Source organism: Carcharhinus amblyrhynchos, chromosome 12 (genome assembly GCF_965287045.1).
Source record: "Carcharhinus amblyrhynchos chromosome 12, sCarAmb.v2.hapA, whole genome shotgun sequence".
NCBI lineage: Eukaryota > Metazoa > Chordata > Chondrichthyes > Carcharhiniformes > Carcharhinidae > Carcharhinus > Carcharhinus amblyrhynchos.
Genome location: NC_137335.1, coordinates 40,292,603 through 40,314,185, shown reverse-complemented (window position 1 = coordinate 40,314,185; position 21,583 = coordinate 40,292,603). Strand labels below are relative to the sequence as shown.

The following is a 21,583-nucleotide window of genomic DNA, read 5'->3' as shown; positions in this document are numbered from 1 at the left end:
ATGTGTGTTACTAATATTGTAAATATTATGTCTTCAAGTAACAATCAAATAATAAAACAAATTTGCAACTGTCTTATCACTAAATAGAAAGTTGGATCCTGGATTTGAGCAGCGATGTTGAATCAAACTGTATTTAAGTTTTGTATCATCTGGCATTGAAGACCAGCCTCAGTTACAGTATACTGCCTCTGATCACCACACTTTGAAGGATTAAATATTCACTGCTGTGTCAAGGTCAAATATAGAACACAAATGTTAAAAAACAAAACCAGTGGCCCAATAATGATTCAGAGCTGGGAAGAGAGGGGAGGATTTGTGAACAGGAAAGCGGGAAATAAATGTTCCCTGCAGGTGCTTTCCATTGTAACAGCAGGTTCTGTTGTACATGTTCTTGACAGCTTTTCAATCGAACAGCCAGCCAGATTAACAGGTTGGATTTTTATTGGATTAGGAAACAACTGGGGAGCAGGTGGCAGGTAAACCTGCTGACATTTTAGGGGGCATTAGACAACTATGCTGGTGGGTGGAGGAGTGGGGGGAGATGGGGGAAGAAGAGGTGTAGTTGGACAATATGGGGCCAAAGTCAGAGAAAGCAAGGGAGGGCATCATGGAAGGGGCAACATCGGACATGGCAGAAGTTGGGGGGTGGAGGTGGGGAAGATTGGACACCATGGGACAAACCTGCCAAACTTAATATCTGTCACTCAGAAAGCTGAAGGACTACTACAGAAACCTAGGTATTCCTATAGACAGGGTGTCATGAATGACTGCAGCTGATAACAACTTGATTGAATTCTGGAAATGACACTGTTTCATTCTTTGGGAGCAGCTGGTGTCTTTGCACCTGAATTTAAAGCATGTCCTGCAGATTGTTTCGCAAATTGGAATGACGTTGCGAGCGACACACGCTGAATCTCAGGTAATTCAAAAATTCTGATTGAAGAACTCGGCAGCAAAAGTCTCCATTCAGACCTGTTGGGTGAATGTTAACTTACCGGATTGTGTAGATTTAGACTGGCTAGGGAAGAGGTTAAAATCATCGAAGTTGACAACATGTTGGGAAGCTAGAAGCATCACCCTCCGCTTTCCCAACCCCCGATTTCTTAATTGCAGACTACATGTAAGTGACTCACTCAGGAGCAGTAGGTTGCCAATTTCAATATGTTAATTGCTCAATTAGAGCGACATTGTTATGACATTTGTAATTTAACTGTGGGTGTATGGATTTCCCTAAGCTCTCTGGAGCTTGCTAGTGAAAGAAAGATGAGATCACAGTGGCAGTTAAAGGAGCTGAAGGCACATCAGAAAAAGCTGTTGGTGAAATCCCAGCGCTACTTTCTTGCCTGTTTGTGTTAAAGGCTTTGTGCATAACCCTTGTGCTGAGATGTTACTTTCAAAACTTTGAAGGTTTTTAACTTCTGAACTCCACTTGGAGCTGCCTGTTCGATATGAGTGCTTTTTACACCTGTTACTTCAGATCTCAGATCAGGACGCAAGATGACCAGCAGCAGTAACATCAGGAATATCACTGCCGACACTCAGTAGCAGCAGTGTGTACTATCTACAAGAGGCATCGCACAATTCACCAAAGGCCCTTAGACAGCATCTTCCAAACACATGACAACTTCCATCCGGAAGGACAAGGGCAGCAGCTACATGGAAACACCACCACCTGCACGTTCCCCTCCAAGCCATCCTGACTTGGAAATGTATCGTCGTTCCTTTGCAGTTGCTGGGTTAAAATCCTGAAATTCCCTCCCGAATGGCACTGTGGGTCAACCCGTAGAACATGGACTGCAGCGATTCAAGAACGCAGTTTTCCACCACCTTCGCAAGGGTGACTAGAGATGGGCAATAAATGCTGGCCAGCTAGTGACGCCCATATCCCATGTAATAATTTTTAACAAGTATTAATGGTGGAAGCAGCATCTGCAGAAGTAGCAAAAGCCTGCTCCTCACAGACTTGGTGATCCATCCCAGAGAGAGAGGATGGGCAGTTGGGCACAGTTTGCAGGAAGCCAAACCTTTGACACGCGGTCTAAGGGCAGGTTCCAATAGACAGGTTTCCCTGACACGTCAGAACAGCAGTTTCTCAGGAAGCTCAGTGTTTCATGTCAGGTACTGACTGCTGCTTCAGACTTTGGCTGTCAAAATCACCACTGCACTCAATTTATTTGTCTTGCGTTCCTTCCAGGGCTCTACCATTTGAACAATTTGTTAGTCATCGATCCACAAATGCTTGAAGACAGGTGACCGATGCCTTTTTTCCCAGGACCAGTGATTCTGACAAGTGTGAGAATGGTGATGATGCCATTCAGAGTGTGTGGCTGCTGGGTTTTGCAGCTCTGGCTGGCTTCTCTTAGCTGTGGAGTGACATGGACTGCTTGCATGGCAATTAAGGAACCTGTAGATCACACAGAAGTATCCTTCAATGGCAAGGACTTCCACTCCATCAGTGGATATCTGATCTGCAACCATTAAAATATCTTTACATAGATTAGTGCCAAATTTCCAGACAGCTACCATGGTGCTTCTATTCTGTGGCATTTCATCCAACCTAATTTTTTCACACTTTGAAGCAGAGTTACCTGTTGGATTCTTGGACACATGAGGATCACCATTAACCATGGCTGATCACCCCCATGAGGAACCAAGCGGCAAGATCCAGAAAGGCATAGAAGACAACTAGCTGTGTCATTGAATAAGCCACCGGCTTGCTAATAAATGCTTCAGATGCTTGATTTGGTCGGAAGGTGCCGTTCAATATACACCAACCAAGGGGGTCTGTCTATAGCATGAGCACAGTGTACTGAGCCCTCCACAACATTGCCTAGCAGTGAGGTTTGGACTGGTAGGAGGAATAAGGCACAGAGCACTGAATCGCTTTGACAATTCCACAGAGGAGAATGTGGAGAAAACTGTCAAATGTGATGTGGCCAAGGTATCTGCTTCCAGTTTTTTTTATACACCGGTTAGTGCTCATTGGAAGTACACCAGCAATAAAGACCACTGAATAAACTGGATATCAATTTAGATCAGAGGTAACAGCAGTATTACTAGCAGTTCCCACTGGCTCTATCATCAGTATTTCTGGCAATTTCTACTAGAACACCACTTCTGAACTGTGCTCATTTCCTCATTCAGAACTGGATCTCGCTGGTGCCAGTATTACTGGAACTTAAGTCTGGACTTTTGGTGCTGCCTAGGGAGGGGGTTGTGTGACTATGGAACTTTCAAGCTCAGAAGATGGTGGAAGCAGTGGTCATTGAATATTTTTAAGGCAGAGGTACATAGATTCTTGTTAGACAAGGTTATCGGAGTAGATGTTGGATTCAATGCAAACAGGTCAGCTATGATCTAATTAAATGGCGGAGGAGGCTCAAGGGGGTAAATGGCCAACCTCTGCTTCTATTTCATTTGTTTGTATGTTTGATTCCTTCATTATTCTGAAGTTCGCTTGGGTTTCACTAGCCCACCCATCTGATAACCACATGTAAAAGCTATTCCATGCTGCTGTCTCCCCCTCCAACCCCCAACACAAAACAGTTCTTTAAGCAACCAAGGATCCCTTGCACAGAACCCTAGCGCTCCGCTTTGATTCCTTTGTTACCATTCATCAGGTCTTGTGGTGCAGTGGGTGGTATTCTTACCTCTGAGCCAGAAGCTCTGCGTTCAAATTCCACCCGAGGACTCGATGCCCAAATTTGTAATGCGGCCTATAACACTACACTCTGCACCCTCTTGTGTCCTTCCCTATCAATACTATGTCTGTATAGTGCACAAGAGACAATACTTTTCACTGTATACTAATAAATCAAATCAAATAAAACAGGTTGAGTATGTCACCCTACAAATTGTTCAACATGCCAATGACTGGTGGTAACAGTGTGAGAGATTCTTGGTTAGTCCTGATTGATGTGGAGTGGTGTCCTTCAAGCTATCAGCCCTCAGTGCCAGACTTGGTCAGCAATTACTAGCTATGGAAACAGACAGAAGTCTACCTTGGTACACCACTTAGTGCAGGAAGAGAATTGGAACTGGATTTACCATTCATTACAGACAAAAGTAGACAATATAGGACAGTGATGGAAACAGTAACATTTATGTAGCTCAACAATTAAACTGAGATGTATCAGTTTTAAAGTTGTGTATATTGTTGAGCAACTTTGAATCTTTAATCTTTCTCTGCCTAAATTCTACACTCTTTTGTTTCTATGCAATGCAACCTCTCTGGCTTCAGTGGAGGTAGAGGTTCAGGTCCCTGCCCTGATTGTGATGAAGTTCTTGGTCAACCATCCGCTAGGTTTTGGAGCCTCCAGTACCCTGTCAGTTACTGCTCCACCTGCACCTGAGCAGGGGCAGACATGTGGCAGAATATAGGATACTGAATGGGGGGGCTTGTGGGAAGGCGGGCATCAGCTGAGTACTGGAAGCTCTTCGGGCTGAGTCGCTACATCCATGTATCCTGCCACCAGCATCCCTGTCACGGCCCACCTACACTTCCCAGCTGGCAATGAACTTGGGAGCTTTTTGTTGCAAAGCAGTGGTGCAATGAATGAACTGAGGCTGGATTGGCTTCACCCGATTTAACATGACATCTATTGTGTATAAGGCAATAGAGGTGAAACAGGTAAATATACCTGTTTCATTCCCACACTTGTCCCTGCATACACTTGGCCATATCTGTCCATGGACAAAGCCATCATTTCAAAATTCTGCCTGACATGGACTGCTCCAGTCTCTCTACAAGTGTTGCATATTCATTGTTGCTGTTCCAGAAGTGTCCTCTTCATTCACAGCCCCCTAAGTTCAAGATCTACGTCCAATTGAACTGAGCTGTGAATACCTTACAGTCTCCAATGCAAAATCTCCACCCCTGTTCCTGCCTCATCCATAGACTCACTTGTGCTGCCTGAGTCACCAGATGAAAACCCAAATCTCTTTCTGAACTGATCCCTTTGAAGTGACCTGAACTGGTGCATGGTCCACATTGAGTGTTGTGAAGGTGCACACTCAGAGTGAATGATCTCCTCTGTGGATCTGTTGTCATGCTTCTGGAACACCTCCTGATTAACTGGTCAGAAATGAAAGACAGCAATTAGAACTGTCAAGGTAAGAATTTTTTGTGTGATCATTATGCACATACCTCCAAGTGCCTATTCTCTCCCTTTTATTCTGTACTCTCTTCATTTCAAAGGCGAGGAAGAAGAGACTGATGAGTGAGACTAATGTCACATGTTGAATGGATTGATGGAGAACATTTATCGAGTGTTGCTACGAGGCAGAGGCATGACATAAAGATGAGGATGAGTGCCAGTAGTGAATGGACAGATAGGGGCATGATGAATGAAAGACTTCATGGGATCATGGAATGATTACAGCACAGGAGGCCATCATTCGATCCTTCATATCTGTGCTAACTCTTGACAAGCAAGCCCTAACCTTTCTCCCTCGCTCTGAAATTATTTCCTCCTCTGATAATTATAGTGAGAAGTCTCACAACACCAGGTTAAAATCCAACAGGTTTATCTGGCAGCACAAGCTTGTGATACCAAATAAACCTGCTGGATTTAAGCTGTGTTGTGAGACTCCTTACTGTGCCCACCCCAGTCCAACACCAGCATCTCCACATCTGATAATTATGCAAGTCCTTTTTGAAAACCGTAATTGAATCTTCATGACACCCAGAGAGAGTTCATTCAAGATTACTGGCTGTGTGAAAATACTTACCCACATGGGTCTTTGGCTCTTTTCCCATTCACCTTAACTTAGTGTCTTCTGGTTCTTGATCCTTCCACCTCTGGGAACAGTTTCTCTCCACCTACTTGGTCCAGACTGCTCATGATCTTGAACACCTCCATCAAATCTCTTCTCGACCTTTTCTACGGCCCAATTCCTCCAATCTACCTCCATAACTCAAGACCCTCATCGCTGGAACCATTCAAACAAAATATTTTCTGCAACCTTCCCAATGCTTTCACATCCTTCCTAAACTGTGCAACCCGGTATTGGGCACAAAACTCCAAAGTTTTATATAGATTCAGCATAATGCCCTTGTCTTATAAATAGAGGCATTGAATATAAAGTTCAGGATTCTGCGTGATGTTTTAACCATTTTCTCAACCTGCCTCAGAACATTTATCGAGTGTTGCTATGAGGCAGAGGCATGACATAAAGATGAAGATGAGTGCCAGTAGTGAATGGACAGATGATTTGTGCACATATGTTCTGAGGCCTCTCTGCTCCCACTCCCTTTTTAGAATTATGTCATTTATTTTGTATTGCCTCTCCTGATTCTTCTTACCAAAATGTATCACTTTGTATTTCTTTACAATAAATGTCAAGCTGCCGGTCTCCTCCTCCTAGCTTACAATACTTCCAGATTTTGTCATTTGTATATTCTAAAATTATGCCCTTGGCACCTTAGTCTGGGTCACTAAATAGATCAAGAGAAGTAGTGGTCCTCATACCGTTTCCTGGGCAACCCTGCTGTAAACCTTCCTTAAATCTAAGAAACAGCTATTTATCACTAATCTCTCTGTCCTGTCACTCAGCCAACTTTGTTTCCATGTTGTCACTGTCCTTTTTATTCCAAAAGCTTTGACTTTGTCAACAGGACGATTACGTGACACTTCATCAAACACCTTTGGGAAGTCTACGGACATTGCATCAAACACATTGCCCTTGTTAACCCTCTCTGCCACATCATTAAATATACAATCGAGTTCATTGGACATAGTGGAATGAGTTGGAGCCCGTACTCTCCATCTGCGGGAATGGCAACGTGCGCTCAAAATCCAAAGAGTGAGATTCGCGCTGATGATTTTCCGAGTTCTGATCTTACTGGCCCCTCGCCGGTGGAGCGGCATGAAACATTTTACGGGACTGGAGAAAGCTTATTTTAATACAGTCGCATGTCATTAGCGAGCACACTCTCTGGGACTCCCCCCACCCCCACAAACCCCCCACTGGATATTCGACTGACACAGATGTAATGTCAGGCCAGTGCCATTTACAACAGCTCTACATAAGTGTGAACCTGGTGCCTTCACCTCCGAGGCGCAGTTCAGAGGTGAGTGCTCAGGCAGCCAGTACCCTCTGCAATGTTCACTGCTCAGGGATACCAGCGAGGACTCGGGGGACAAAGGTAAGTTCAACTAGGGGCTGGAGTGAAGGTCCCATTTCCGGGAGAGGGGTTGGGAGGGGGTCACTTGCAGTTCTTCCCTTCATGTTGGGGCACCCCTTGCTTTAAAGGGATTGTGAAGGTTGGTATGCAGGAAGCGCTTCCTATATCCGCCTTCCTGGCTTCCTGTCTATATCACAGCTAGGGGAGTTCCTTTCCTCAGTGGGGGCTGGCAAGGGCACAGGGGGACATAGCACTGCCATTCACACACACCCCTCACGGAGAAGGCACTGGTTGAGTGCAGTGGTACCCTCAAGCTTGGTGGCATGAACAGACAGGTTGGGGGCTCTGTGGATGAATGAAATGAAATTTATTGTTGAACATTCAAAACAACATGCTGACCTATCTAAGTTAGTGTCTATATTCACCTGTGCTATTAAGTGCTTATAGTTTCTTAATCTTCCTGACCCTACCACTATGTCTAGATGTATCCCTAGGATCTATAGCTGAGGTTGAGGTGGCCTGCTGACTTCCAAGCCCTTTTGCCTGAAATAACCGTGGTGGGTGTTCCCTGGGATGGGGGGGTGGCGGTGGGTGGTGTAGGGGCAGGACTTTGAGGGTCCAGGCCTACTTTCTGGTAACATGGATCTTTGGCTGATTCCCTTCTCAGTGTCAGGGCATGAGGTATGTTGCTCACGGGGAAGAGGGTATCAGATAGGCTGGTGATGCCCGGGGCCCCCTGGCTGGAGGGCCAGGTGCTGTACTCCTGCTGATCCTCTTCCCTTCAGGTTCCCAGTTGCCCCTGTAATCCTCCATGGGATAGAGGGGCAGCTGGAATGAGATTCAGAAGTGCTGCTCTGGGATTCCCACCAGAGCCTGCACCATGCGGTCAGAGTCCTGCACCCATGGTGTGGACATCTCCTATCATGGAGTGCGCGTCACACACCAAGGTGTCCACTGAGGATGCTAACCTCACAGTGTTGGCATTGGTGCACTGCAGTGACAGCACCATCTCCTTGGATAGAAGGCAATGGGGTTCTTGCAGTTGACCTTGCACTCTGAAGAGGGCTGCTGTTATCCCTTCCTGATACTCGCAACTCTGCCTTTGCAGCTCCAGCACCTGTGGGATGACTAGGCCCACGGCCACATCATCGGCAAGGGGCTCAGCAGAGTCCTGGGCTCTGGCACCCTTCCAAGTGCTAGTTCCCAGGGACGTTGGCCTGCTGTGAATCTTCAGCTTTAGATGCTCACCAATGAGTGACTTAGAAGCCTGTCTACTTATTTGAGGTGTGATTATCTGCATTGATGCTGGGTGCAGATGACAGCTGTGATGGATCTTTAACAGTAAAGTTAAAGTTTATGTTTTAGTCACAAGTAAGGCTTACATTCTACTCGCAGACACGCAGGGTAGAGTAGGTGTAGGAGGACGCGGCGGCGCGGGCTCGTTGGGCCGAAGGGCCTGTTTCCCGTGCTGGGTTGTTCTTTGTTCTTTGTTCTTTGTATTAACGCTGCACTATGGCACGGACATCTCCTGCCATGGAATGCACATCAACTGTGAAGTTCCCCATGTCACTCCAGCGCCTGCTCAGGTCAATTCACCTAACCAGCATGTCTTTCAGACATGAGGAAACCAGAACACTCAAGGAAACCCACGCAGACATGGGGAGAATGTGCAAACTCCTCACAGACAGTGACCCAAGCTGGGAATTGAACCTGGATACCTGGCACTGTGAGGCAGCAGCACTAACCACTGTGCCACCCATCAACGGTGTTTTTGGAGAAGTCTCCCAGCTGCTGCAGTCCGGTGGTCTAAGGAAAAACAGTTGCTGGATCTATCAAGTTTCTTAGTTTTGTGGATCAAAGCATCTCCTGAGTTCACTAGCTGACCCTTTGTGAGTAGGATTTGGCCTGTATAGCATACGTTTTTCTGCAGCTGAACATATTAAACGTTGAAGTAGTAGGGAAGATGACGTATTTCCTGCTGTTATACAGAGTATGTTTACCTATATGAATAAGTTTAAGCTGTTTCCTTTTTAGTTCTTAATCGATGAACTGATCCTGTCTCCATTTCGTGATCAGGAATTAATCTATGATGACAAAAAACTCAGCAGTTCCAAGCATTGTCCACAACCATTGTCCTACTTTGGAAAGGCCGGTGGTTAGACCTCAATTCATCCAATTCAGTGTTGAGACAGATCCTTGCAGTGTCTATCAGTTAACAATGGAGCAGTTTTTTTATTCCATTGGGAATGAGTCAACTGCCTGAAGGTAACAGATGGAAGCCAATTTGAAAAGAGAGAATACTTGAATTCTGGATGATTCTTCAAATTGAGATGAACCTTAACATCTGAATTCTTTACTTGTCTCGTCATTTGTGCAAATCTTTTTTGACGTTTCAGTATGAAAAATGAATTCAGAGAAGTTAGTCACATTCATACCTAGCCAAGTAACAAACCAGATTTCAAGGAAATAGTGAGAACAAGTGTGCCTAATGTCACATTGATTCCATTCCCTAATTAATTTGTAGAGTGAAAGTATATTTTTCTTGTCATTACTGTGGGAATATTACTAAGCTTATAGTATAATTATTGGGAGTGACATTGCATTGTTAGCAGAAATGATTGCATTTTGTTTTGTTCATCTTACAGTTCCTCGTATTGGTATAGCTTTAGAAAATGTGATTTTCAATTCAGTGGTGTACAATTCAATGATGTACTGTGTTCAATTCTGAACACTGCACCTCAGGAAGTATAACATTGTTCTTGGAGGAGATACCAAATAGATTCAACAGAATGATACTAGGGTTAAAAATGTTAAATTAAGATCACAGGTTGCATAGACGCTGCTTATAGATTAGGGAGTTATCTAATTGAAATGTTTAAGATGATTAAAGGATTTGAGAAATTATTTCCACTGGTAGGACAGTTCAGAACAAGGAATCATAGCCTAAGATTAGAGTTTGCTCATTCAGGGGTGATGTCAGAGAGCACATTTCAACAGTAAAGGTCAAGGACATCTGAGCTCTGTCAACACAAAAAACTGTTCAGGCCATGTTGATTGAAAGAAATTCAAAAATTGAGAAAGATTTTTGTTAGATAAGGATGTGAAGGGATATGGAGCAAAGGAGATAAGGTACAAAGTGAATTAAAGGCAGCATGGTGGCACAGTGGTTAGCACTGCTGCCTCACAGCTCTAGGGATCTGGGTTTGATTCCTGGCGTGGGTCACTGCCTGTGTGGAGTTTGCACATTCTCCTCGTGTCTGTGTGGGTCCCCTCCACTTTCCTCCCACAGTCTAAAGATGTGCAGGTTAGGTTGATTAGCTGTGCTAAATTGCTCTTCAGTGTAAGGGGGATTAGCAGGATAAATAGGTGGAGTTACGGGAATAAGGCCTGGGTGGGATTGTTGGTGCGGGATTGTTGTTGATGCAGGATTGTTGGGCTGAATAGCCTCTTTCTGCACTGTACGATTCTATGATTCTATGAAAATACTCAGAACTTAATTTAATGTGGAATAGGCTTGAGGAGCTGAATGCCCTATTCTTATTCAGGCATTCTTAAATATCATGATGGCTTTAATTTTGTTTTTTGTAATCTCTTCCACAAACTAAGGGTGACTCTGAAAGTAAATATTATAATACATGCCAAGGGATATTTTAACTGTTTTGTCATCAGAGTGCTATGGACTATAAATGTATTGGTGTTTTATTGATAGTTGCACCCTAAAACGTAAATGTTTGTAAAAGCAACAACAAAGGAGATCTACTTTTAATGTTGCTCCTCCAGGATCAAAGACACAAGGGCTCTTTGCCAGATGCGATTTATTCCTCATCTTAATCAAATTGATTGAAGACAGCAGATTGTTCACTGCTTACAGGCAAAAGGCGGGGAATTATAGGCCGGTTAGTTTAATGTCTGTGGTAGGTAAAATGTTAGAATCTGTCATTAAGGAGGAAATTGCGAGGCATCTTGAAGGGAATTGCTTGATAGAGCAGACGCAGCACGGTTTCATTAAAGGGAAGTCGTGTCTGACAAATTTACTGGAGTTCTATGAGGATGTGTCTAGGGCGGTGGATAGAGGAGAGCCGGTGGATGTGGCCTTTCTAGATTTACAGAGGGCGTTTGACAAAGTACCTCACAAGAGGTTATTGCAGAAGGTCGAGGGACATGGAGTTGGGGGTAGGGTGTTAGCGTGGATAGAGGATTGGTTGTCAAATAGGAGGCAGAGAGTGGGGGTCAATGGGTGCTATTCGGATTGGCGGATGGTGACTAGTGGAGTGCCCCAGGGGTCGGTGCTGGGGCCTCAGCTTTTTACCATTTATATAGATGATCTGGAGGAGGGAACCGAGTGTAGAGTGTTGAAATTTGCTGATGACACCAAGATTGGGGGAACGGCAAATTGTGCGGAGGGTGTGGAGAGTCTGCAGAAGGATCTAGATAGGCTGGGCGAATGGGTCAGGAAATGGCAAATGGAATTTAATGTTGGCAAGTGTGAGGTGGTCCACTTTGGTAGGAAGAATGGTAGGAAGGACTATTACTTACGGGGCGAAAAACTGCAGCAGGCGACGGTGCAGAGGGACCTCGGGGTCCTTGTGCATGAGTCGCAAAAACCCAGCTTGCAGGTGCAGCAGGTGGTCAGGAAGGCGAATGGGATGCTGGCCTTCATAGCGAGGGGGATTGAATATAAAAGTAGGGAGGTCTTGCTGCAGCTGTATAGGGCATTGGTGAGGCCGCAGCTGGAGTACTGTGTGCAGTTTTGGGCGCCGCACCTGCGCAAAGATATTTTGGCCTTGGAGGGAGTGCAGAGGAGGTTTACTAGGCTGATACCGGAGTTGAGGGGGTTGAGCTATGAGGAGAGGCTGAATAAACTGGGCTTGTACTCGTTAGAGTTTAGAAGAATGAGGGGAGATCTCATTGAGATGTATAAGATGATGAATGGGATGGATAGGATAGAGGTGGAGAGACTCTTCCCGCTCAAAAAAGACAGTAGGACTAGGGGGCGCAGCCTCAAGATAAAAGGGGGGCGGTTTAGAACGGAGTTGAGGAGGAACTTCTTCACTCAAAGGGTGGTGAATCTCTGGAATTCTCTGCCCGTTGAAGTGGTGGAGGCTGCCTTGCTAAATATTTTTAAGACGCGGGTTGATGGGTTTTTGATAAGAGAGGGGATTAAGGGTTATGGGGAGAGGGCGGGAAAGTGGAACTGAGCAGTGACAGATCAGCCATGATCTTATTGAATGGCGGGGCAGGCTTGAAGGGCTAGATGGCCTACTCCTGCTCCTATTTCTTATGTTCTTATGTTTTTTTACTTGGATCTTTAAGGAGACCCAATGTATAGAATGTGCAGAAGATTAGTACAAGGCATGTTTACGGATGAGATTTTATTTATGTAACTTAATGAGAATTATTCCCTGTTCTCTTTACTCAGCAATTAAGTCGTAAAATAATGGCCCAGAACAACCGATTTCAGATGGGCATGGGGAACATGATGTGGAGATGCCAGTGTTGGACTGGGGTAAACATAGTCTCACAACACTAGGTTAAAGTCTAACCCCCATGACTTTCCTGAAATTGCAACATCTCACTTACTGTCCCCTCTGGAGACAATACACATCTCTTTAACCTACGCCTAATGCTATCTTCACTCACATTGTCTTTAAGACTTGAATAGCAGGTTAGCTGTAAAGACTTGCATTCTAATCAGTATTCTGTAAACTGTGTTTATATGTAAACTGACTTTATCTGCCCTTCTCTGATCAGAATCTTCCACACACCTGATGAAGGAACAGCATTCCCGAAAGCTTGTGGATTTACTATCAAATAAACTGGTTGGACTTTAACCTGGTGTTGTGAGACTTCTTACTGGGCATGGGGAAGTCAGCCTCCAAAGGTATCCCAGAAGATGCATTGGGGACTGCCCTCACTCCCCTGGAATCCCATCACAAGGACTGCAAGGAAGTTACTCTGGAATTTTAAACTTTCGTTGGGCAATTATCCTACACCAGGGACTGCCTGATATTCGGAGTTAAATTGGAGTTTTCAGATGATCCTGACTGTTTTATTTATCCTGGATTAAAACCACTTCTCACTCCTGAACAATTAAACTAGTGAAACCACCCAACTCCCGATTACTCTTCCACCTACCCAACTACCCTTCTCAGCCCTGACTACCCCCCACACTGCCCAACCACCATCTGATTAATCTTCCTGGACTCATGACTATCCCCCCGACCCTCCAGCCTTGATTACACCCCACCAACTACCCCTGACCCCATTGACTATTCCCAGACTTAACCTCCATCTGCTGACTACAGCCTCACCTCATCCCTTACCAACACTGGATTAGTCCTGGGTGTGTGATTGTTGGGTCACGTGACACAGAATTGAAGCATTGAAAGAAAGGATTTGCATTCATATAATTTTTTTCACAAAAGCAAGAATCCCAAAGCAGTGCAGTCATTGTTGTAATATAAGAAACACGGTGACAAATTTGTGCACAGCAAGATCCCACAAACAGCAATAAGATAATGAGCAGTTCAGATGTTTGGCTGAGGTTGGTTAATATACAAATACTGACTAGGATGCCAGCTGATCTTCCCAGTATTTCTTGGAGTAGTGTCATGGAACACTTCCCCTCAAAAGGAAAACAAGGCCTTGGGTTAATAGCTTACCTGAAAGATGGCACCTTTATCCAGGTTCACTTAGAACAAAGAACAAAGAACAACACAGCACGGGAAACAGGCCCTTCGGCCCAATGAGCCCACGCCGCCATCTTAACAAAGCGTTTTCCTACACCTACCTAGACCCGTGTGTGTGCGTATGGTACCCCCATTGGAATGATGTGGATATGACGGCGTTGGACTGGGGTAAACACAGTAAAATGTCTGACAATATCAGGTTTAAGTCCAACTGCTTTATTTATTAGTAAATTCACTAGCTTTCGAGGTTACCCTCTTCGTCAGGTTGATTCACCTGAATTTACTATCAAATAAATCGGTTGGACTTAAACCTGGTGTTGTCAGACTTTTTACTGTGTTTACCCCCATTGGAAACCAGATTCAGGGGAGAATAATTGAAGGACAATTTGTTACACCAATCAGCCTAAGAGCACATCTTTGAGGGTGTGGGAGGAAACCGGAGCACCCGGAGGAAACCCACGCAACCACAGGGAGAATGTGCAAACTCCACAGACATTGGCCCAAATCCATGTATCTGCACAGCTAGCAGTGATAGTCACTGAGCTGTTGTGGTGCCCATCTGCTGGTCCAGTTTTAAGCACACACGACGCGAAGTACTAGGCCACTCTCGAAACATCCAAGAGCAGCCCACGCACGACCCACCGTGTGCATGCCCCTCGTTAGACAACAAGGTGGACCGACACACCTGTGGAGTAAAAGAGACAAAACATCAACACATGTAGCATTAGATTTCCAGTAATGTCCCGAGACTCTGACCCTTTTTAAAACCGTCTCCTATAACCCTCCATCCCTGTTTCACTCATGTGCCTTTCTAAGTAAACCTTAAACAAGTCCAGCGTGCCTGCCTCCACCACCTTACTTGGTAGTGCATTCCATACCCCCACGACCCTCTGTGTCAAAAACCTGCCTCTAGTATCCAAATTATATTTCTCCCCCCTCACCCTTAGCTCGTGACCCCTCGTGATATTTGCCTCCAATCTAGGAAAAAGCCTGCCACTGTTTACTCTATCTATACCCTTCATTATTTTATACACCTCTATCAGATCCCCCCTTAATCTCCGTCTTTCTAAGGAAAAGAGCCCCAATTTGCCCAATCTTTCCTCATAACCCAGTCCTTCCATACCAGGCAGCATCCTGGTAAACCTCCTCTGCACTCTGTCCAGGGTCTCCACGTCCTTCCGGTAGTAAGGTGACCAGAACTGGACACAGTACTCCAAATGCAGTCTAACCAACGTTCTGTACAACTGTAGCATTAGACGCCAGCTCTCATACTCTATACCCCTTCCTATAAAGGCTTGATGGCAGCACTTCTTCAGTAATTCATTCAAATGACACCCAAGATTATGTGCTGAAGTCTGTGGAGTAGACTCGATCCCTCAACCTTCTGTCTCAGATGTGAGAGTGCTACCATTGAGGAAAGGTAGATACCACAGGCAGAATCTTGTGTCTGGTGATTGGACCGTTTCATCAGTTGGGTGGGAGTGGCTGGGGATTCCACCACGTTAGGTCTGTTCTCAATCCAAGGCCTCAGATGCATGTAATACTGGAGCAGCCGCCTGGGGGCACTGCTGAGTACAGAACAGCTGCTGACCTCTGATTGGTTGGCAATTGGCAGGACTTCTGCCCTTGGGGCCCTTCATCCTGGGGAAGACCTACTGCGGGCTGTTAAGTGTGCGAAGGGAATGATATCCGCAATAAGATATAGATCAAGGGTGGAATCTTCCCAAAAAATTCAAAGGACGAAATTTTACAAAAAAATTCTAAGTGCCAAATGAGCAAGAAAACATGTGAGGTTCAGACTCGTCTCTTGGGCGAGTTTGAAAATGCAATCTGTTTGCATACCAATGCTGGAACTCTACCACCTAGCCTGCTATGCAATTGGAGTGAGTGATGGTCTGACAATGGAAATTTCCATCTCTCCTCAGTGAGGCCTTAAAATCCTGCTCCTAGTGTCTATGCACAGCTTGATGCAGCAGCACATAAAGGGGACTATTGTACTCCCAGATCCATTTGCCCATCTATCCCAATTGGACTCTTATTTTCGTAGAGGTAATTGGTCTTCTTATTTCTCCTACCAAAATGTACCACCTTGCACTTGTTTATATTGTTGTAACTCAATCTTTGAAACCTCATTGCAGGTCTTGATAATTTTGCGGTGATACTCTTTTCAGAATTCTGTTACCAAAAAGCCAATTACTAATAAATTTAAGTCTAAAATTGTGTGGATACAATTTGAATGGTAACTTTAAAGATGAGCATTTTAGAACACTGGTGCTATAAGTATATGTATATATATTTAGGGATTCTCCTACATAAGACCTATTCATGAATTGTTGAATTAAAAGAATATAATTACTCCACACGATATTCTTGATTGGACTTAGCTATAATTCTAAAAAGGTGAATTTTTCAATAATTTTGAAGAAAATGTGAAAGGAATGTCCATTGAATGTGCACATTGGATATTAACATTATTTTAGATGACTTGTCACCAAGTGGGTTTGATCAGTTTTGGTTAGTTTGCAGGTTCTTCAGCTAATCTGATGTGTGACTGACTAGACAAAAACCCACGTGCCGGTACCCTCTGATGGTCAACATTTACATTGTGCAGTTTTCCAGCCACAGCAGCGACACATGGCCATGTCCTACAGCACTCTTTATTAAATGTTGAATTTTTTTTATGTCACCATTTTGGAATATGATTTAACTCAGAGTTAATTTCAACCTGAACGTGATCTTTTAGTGAAAGAAAATGTCAGAAAGTGGGGCTCCAGTTGACTCCCAAGACAAGCCTTTGATTTCACCACAAGACAAGAGCAATGATTGATTAGCTGCCATGTATGAAATTTCCATTCTTGTTTTGTTTACCCAAAGCCACATTATGTCATGATAATAATGTCATCCAGCAGATTCAGCATTCACGAGGCCATAGTGGTGGGATTGGATAATTGAGATTATTTTCATACTTGGCAAGGATCCCCCAAAGCAGCCGATCCCATCAATTACTGACAGTTTGTTTTCCATGAGGTTAAAGCATATTTAAGTGACAGCAAGCAAACCCGTGAGATTCAGAAAATCTGTGAGAGCAGATATGTCTGAAACTGTGACTGAGTACTTCACTGTGAATAAGGTGTCCTGCCGATGTTAAACATGAGGATGTGATTGCCTTGTACCAGATTTCTTTTCTAAGTGGTTGACCTCTGGATCATACAAGCTAATTCTTTCTTAACGTTATTAATCCATTTAGTAAGGCATTTCCCACATGTACAGTACAAGCACCCATTATCACGGGGGCTGGCGAATGCAGTGTGGCTTCTGTGGTAATTAAATTCTCCACACAAATTATAACTTAAACATTTCTGAAACCAGGCTTTCTTACACGATTAAGAAGAATTGCATTTTAGAATTGGTAAATATTTATTAATTCATTAAAACTAGTATTGATCTCAAACCACAGGGCACATTTATCCACCATGTGAATACATTAACAGTGTTGTCTTTTATTATTTAGTTTATTGATGCAGTACAGGGATTCCTGAATACCTCTAGTTTCAAAGAAAACCTAATGCAGCTTTTGAAATAAATTTTAAATTACAGGTTTGCCATTTCAACAATATGGTCCCACAGTGCTTTAATATGATTTCAGGGAAAATTAACCCTGATTATAACATTATTAAAAAGAAACCTGTGATGTTTTTTTGTCACTCTTTTATCTGCCTGCCTGCAAGGTGAAAGGCTTTTTATTTTGTATGTGTTAAATACAAAAGCACAAATAAAAGTTAAACATGAATTGCAGCTGCATTGCTGTCATGAGGCTGGCAGTATGCATCTATTTTTAGTGATGATTTACAATTTTCCACTGCCCAGATTTTTACAGTTACTGAACATCAACTTAAAGCTGTGTCCAGCATTAACTTTTGACTGGTAGAGAATTTCTCTCCATCCCACATACATATAATAATGCCCACAGACACAAAGCAGCACATTTATTGGGAAGCCAAGGAGTAGGTGAGCCATAAAAGATCCTGGGCCACTCTACAACTTGGACTGACTTAAACCAACCTGCAGTTGTTTTTGTTAAGTTTAATACTACTTTGAAATTACAGGAGCAATTTGAACCCTCTCCTGCCGTCTTTGGGAATGCCAGCAGGATCTCAAGAGCTGGAAGTTGAAGATCTCCCTTTTCTTACAACCCCATTACTATCTCATTTCTTTTTGGACAGCATAGTGGCACAGTGGTCAGCACTGCTGCCTCACAGCTCCAGAGATCCAGGTTCAATTCCCAGCTTGGATCACTGTCTGTGCACAGTTTGTACGTTCTCCCTGTATCTGTGTGGGTTTCCTCCGGGTGCTCCAGTTTCCTCCCACAGTCCAAAGATGTGTGGGTTAGGTACATTGGTTGTGCTAAATTGCTCCGTAGTGTCCCGGGATAAGTAGGTTAGAGAGATTACTGGGGTAAATGTTCAGGGTTACGGAGATAGGATCTAGATGGGATTGCTGTCGGTGCAGACTCAATGGGCCGAATGGCTTCCTTCTACACTGTAGGATTTCTACCATTTCCAGTTGCTCATTGACATTGTACACTGTTCTCCACTTTTAAAACCACCATTTTGCTCCCCAAATAAAATCAATCCTGATCTCTTCTGTGTTGCATGTAGAATGGAAGTATGGGGAAAAGTCTGTAAGTTCATATTTAACTGACTATTACCAGTTTCCTTGTTGTTTGTCAATGAATCAGTCAGACATATTGATGTGAGCAGCAAGATTGACACAAAAGTGTTTCACCTGTATGTCATGAATGCGATTGATAATTTATCCAAATCATGTGCAGTTGTGAGACTATTCAAAATAGTAACTCCAAGAGATTTCATATGAAACCATAAGAAAATCAGCTTGAATTAAAAGTTCTTAAGCACTAAAGAAATGCTTCACAAAAACCAGTATCTAACAAGTCCTATATATGTATATTTAATGACCTTTTACACCAGCAGAGCATAAATGATACATCTTGGTCTAAATACTTGGAATTTATTTGTTCCAGCTTTGCAAATTGAATTTATCAGGTGAATAGACATGAGCCTATGGGAATGCCATTTTCTATATAATTCATAGAACATTTAGCAAGCAATGGGTTTTAAATATTCAGTTTAAGGCTTTCACTGGAACTGTGTGAAATGGAATTGGATGCATATGGCATTGAAAACCTTAACTTTGCACATTCCACTTATTTTACAAAGCTTCAAGCAGTAAAAACATCATTAATTTTACCTAAAAATATTTATTTTCACTGCTCATCGAAGCAGGTACTGTTTTCAGGAATCTCATCACTTGATGACATTAGGACAAAGTTGCAATGCACGATGGCTGTGGATGTCACCAACAAGTGGGGAGAAATAATTACAAGTGAAGAAAAGAGAAAAGAACCTGAGTAGAAAATGGAGAGTACACCAGAAGCAACAGAGGGGAAGATGTAATAGAGGTGCATTCAGAGAAGTTATTCCAGCGATAGCCAAGGAACAAGGAGAAATAAAAGAGTTGGATAATGCGATGAGAGGCAGCGAAATAAAGGAGGGGAAGAAGGAAAAAGGGGGAAAATGGATTGGAAAAACTATGATGTTGGGGGGGGTGCAGGAAGGTGAGCAGTACGGAGGCAGACAAATGTCCTGTTGAAATTGCGGTGATGGTGGAGAAGGGGGAAAAGTGAAGATCTTATTTTGGGATGAGAAAAAAGCCTTTTGAGATACCTCCTGTTGCAGGAAGGATAGATAGCTTGTTAAAAAGGAAGTGGGTATGGAGGGGGGAAGAGACAGGTACTGTGCTGAATGGGGAAGGGATGGAAAAAGAAAATGGGAGCGAAATCTGTTGTGGGTAGGACAGCTGGGAATAGGAGACATAGTTGTGGTTTCAGGAGATAACTGGCACTTTAAAATTAGACTGTACATTCGAAGCTGGCTCAGAAATAGCCTGTGACACAATTTACTGAAAAAGTGGGAACTGGCTGACTTCATTGGTACATTTTTCAGGTACAGTTATTAATTTAAAAATACATAGGGTGAAATCTTACCAACAAATAGCAAAATGTCAGGGTCTGACTGAAAATCAGGCAGGTTTTCTCTCCGGATCTTATAGCACTTTGCCAAAAACAAGGGGGGCATTTTTCACACCATTATTTCAAGGGATAGGGCCAAAAGATGTTGGTAAAACTGGCTGCACTGAGATCGGGGTGCCTGTGCAATGGCACCTCTGGAGCAGCCAGTTTCACTGGTGAGCTTGAGGGTCTATGCCCCCCTCCCCCTGCTGGCGAGAATCATATCTTGGCACTTATTTTTAAACTAAGTGCAATAAGATTGCGAATGGGAGCTTGCCCCCCAAAAAAATCAGCACGATTCTCCCGTTTCCTTGCTCGTTTGGCACTTTGAATTTTTTTTGTAAGATCTCACCCTTAAAATTTTGGGGGGGGGGAACATTCCACTCATGGTTCCACAAGCACTCCTAAATCTCACCTTCATGAGTGAGCCTAAGCAATGTACTGTGGTCAGCGAAGGAATAGCTTTGCTTGTAGTTGCCCACATACATTTAACAGGTTCCAGAGTAATTAAATGATTCAAGCCCAGTCCAATCCTTTCCTTTCATGATATCCACACAAGCTCAGAGGATAATGTTTAGAAACAGATTGACCTTTCCTCCTCTCTAGTGCTGAGGCAATGAGGCAACTTATTGTACCTACTATCACCCTATCTGAACCCAGTTAACTCAGCACAGACAGAGTCAAATTTAGGGCCTTCTGCTGAGTATTGTTCAGTCAGAACCTGACTTTTTTTTAAATTATACCTCAAAGCAGCCCACAATTATTAAGTTAGTACATTTCCTGACAACTCAGTCGAAAATGATTCTGGAGGCATTTCTGATACTGAATTCACTTTTTCTCATTTTGGAGATGTCACTCCATCAGCAGTGGTGGGTATTATGATGTTGACACTGTGGATGTCAATGTGGTGAAAGGAAAGAGAGGCAAATCGCACAGTCCATAAATTTATGGGTTGTCTCTAATCTGTTTGGGCCACAAGAGATTTGCTGCCACTGAAATATCTGTGAGTGACAGTCTCACCAGTCACCGCAATATCAACCTTTTCTTTTGCAAATAAGGACAGTTCATTGAGGGCTCCGAGGAAGCTGCTGTTATTAATCTGTAAATTGAACTGTCCCTCATTTTGATGAGTAGCTTGAACTAATTGTATGTGGTTTACTGGTAACAGTTTTGAATAAACCAAGCTTTTCCAATGTGATTGATATTTAACATTCTCCTCCTAAGAAATTAAAATTGCAGTCTAGCGTCATAGAAAGATAGAATCTCATAGCTTAAAAGGAGGTCATTGGGTTCATTGTGTCGGTGATGGATCTGTCTACCCAGTTTGTCCCTGACCTTTCCATAGCTCCAAAATGGTAGATGATGTGCTGATAAAGCAGCCTTCTTTGTCCTAGATGGTGCTGAGCTTCTTGAGTATTAATGGAGTTGTACTCATTCAGGTAGGTGTAGAGTATTCCATCACATTCCTGACTTGTGACCTGCTAATGGTAGAATGGCTTTACTTAGCACAGGATACCCAGCCTATGACCTGTTCTTGTACCCATAAGGGCGAATTTTCCCATTCCACCCTGCCATGGGAATCGTGGCGAGTACGGTCAGAAAAAAACGCTTACTGCATTTACGTGGCTGTCCATGGCCACTCTCTCATTACGTGCAGATCCTTCTTCTCAGCTACTCTAT

General features: G+C 43.6%; 1 protein-coding gene across 1 annotated transcript in view; it reads left to right on the top strand.

Moving 5' to 3' along the window:
* The window catches only part of LOC145350926 (coiled-coil domain-containing protein 85A-like), a 610,627-nt gene that overhangs the window by 46,660 nt on the left and 542,384 nt on the right, over positions 1-21,583 (top strand). The gene's annotated exons all lie outside the window — the stretch shown is intronic.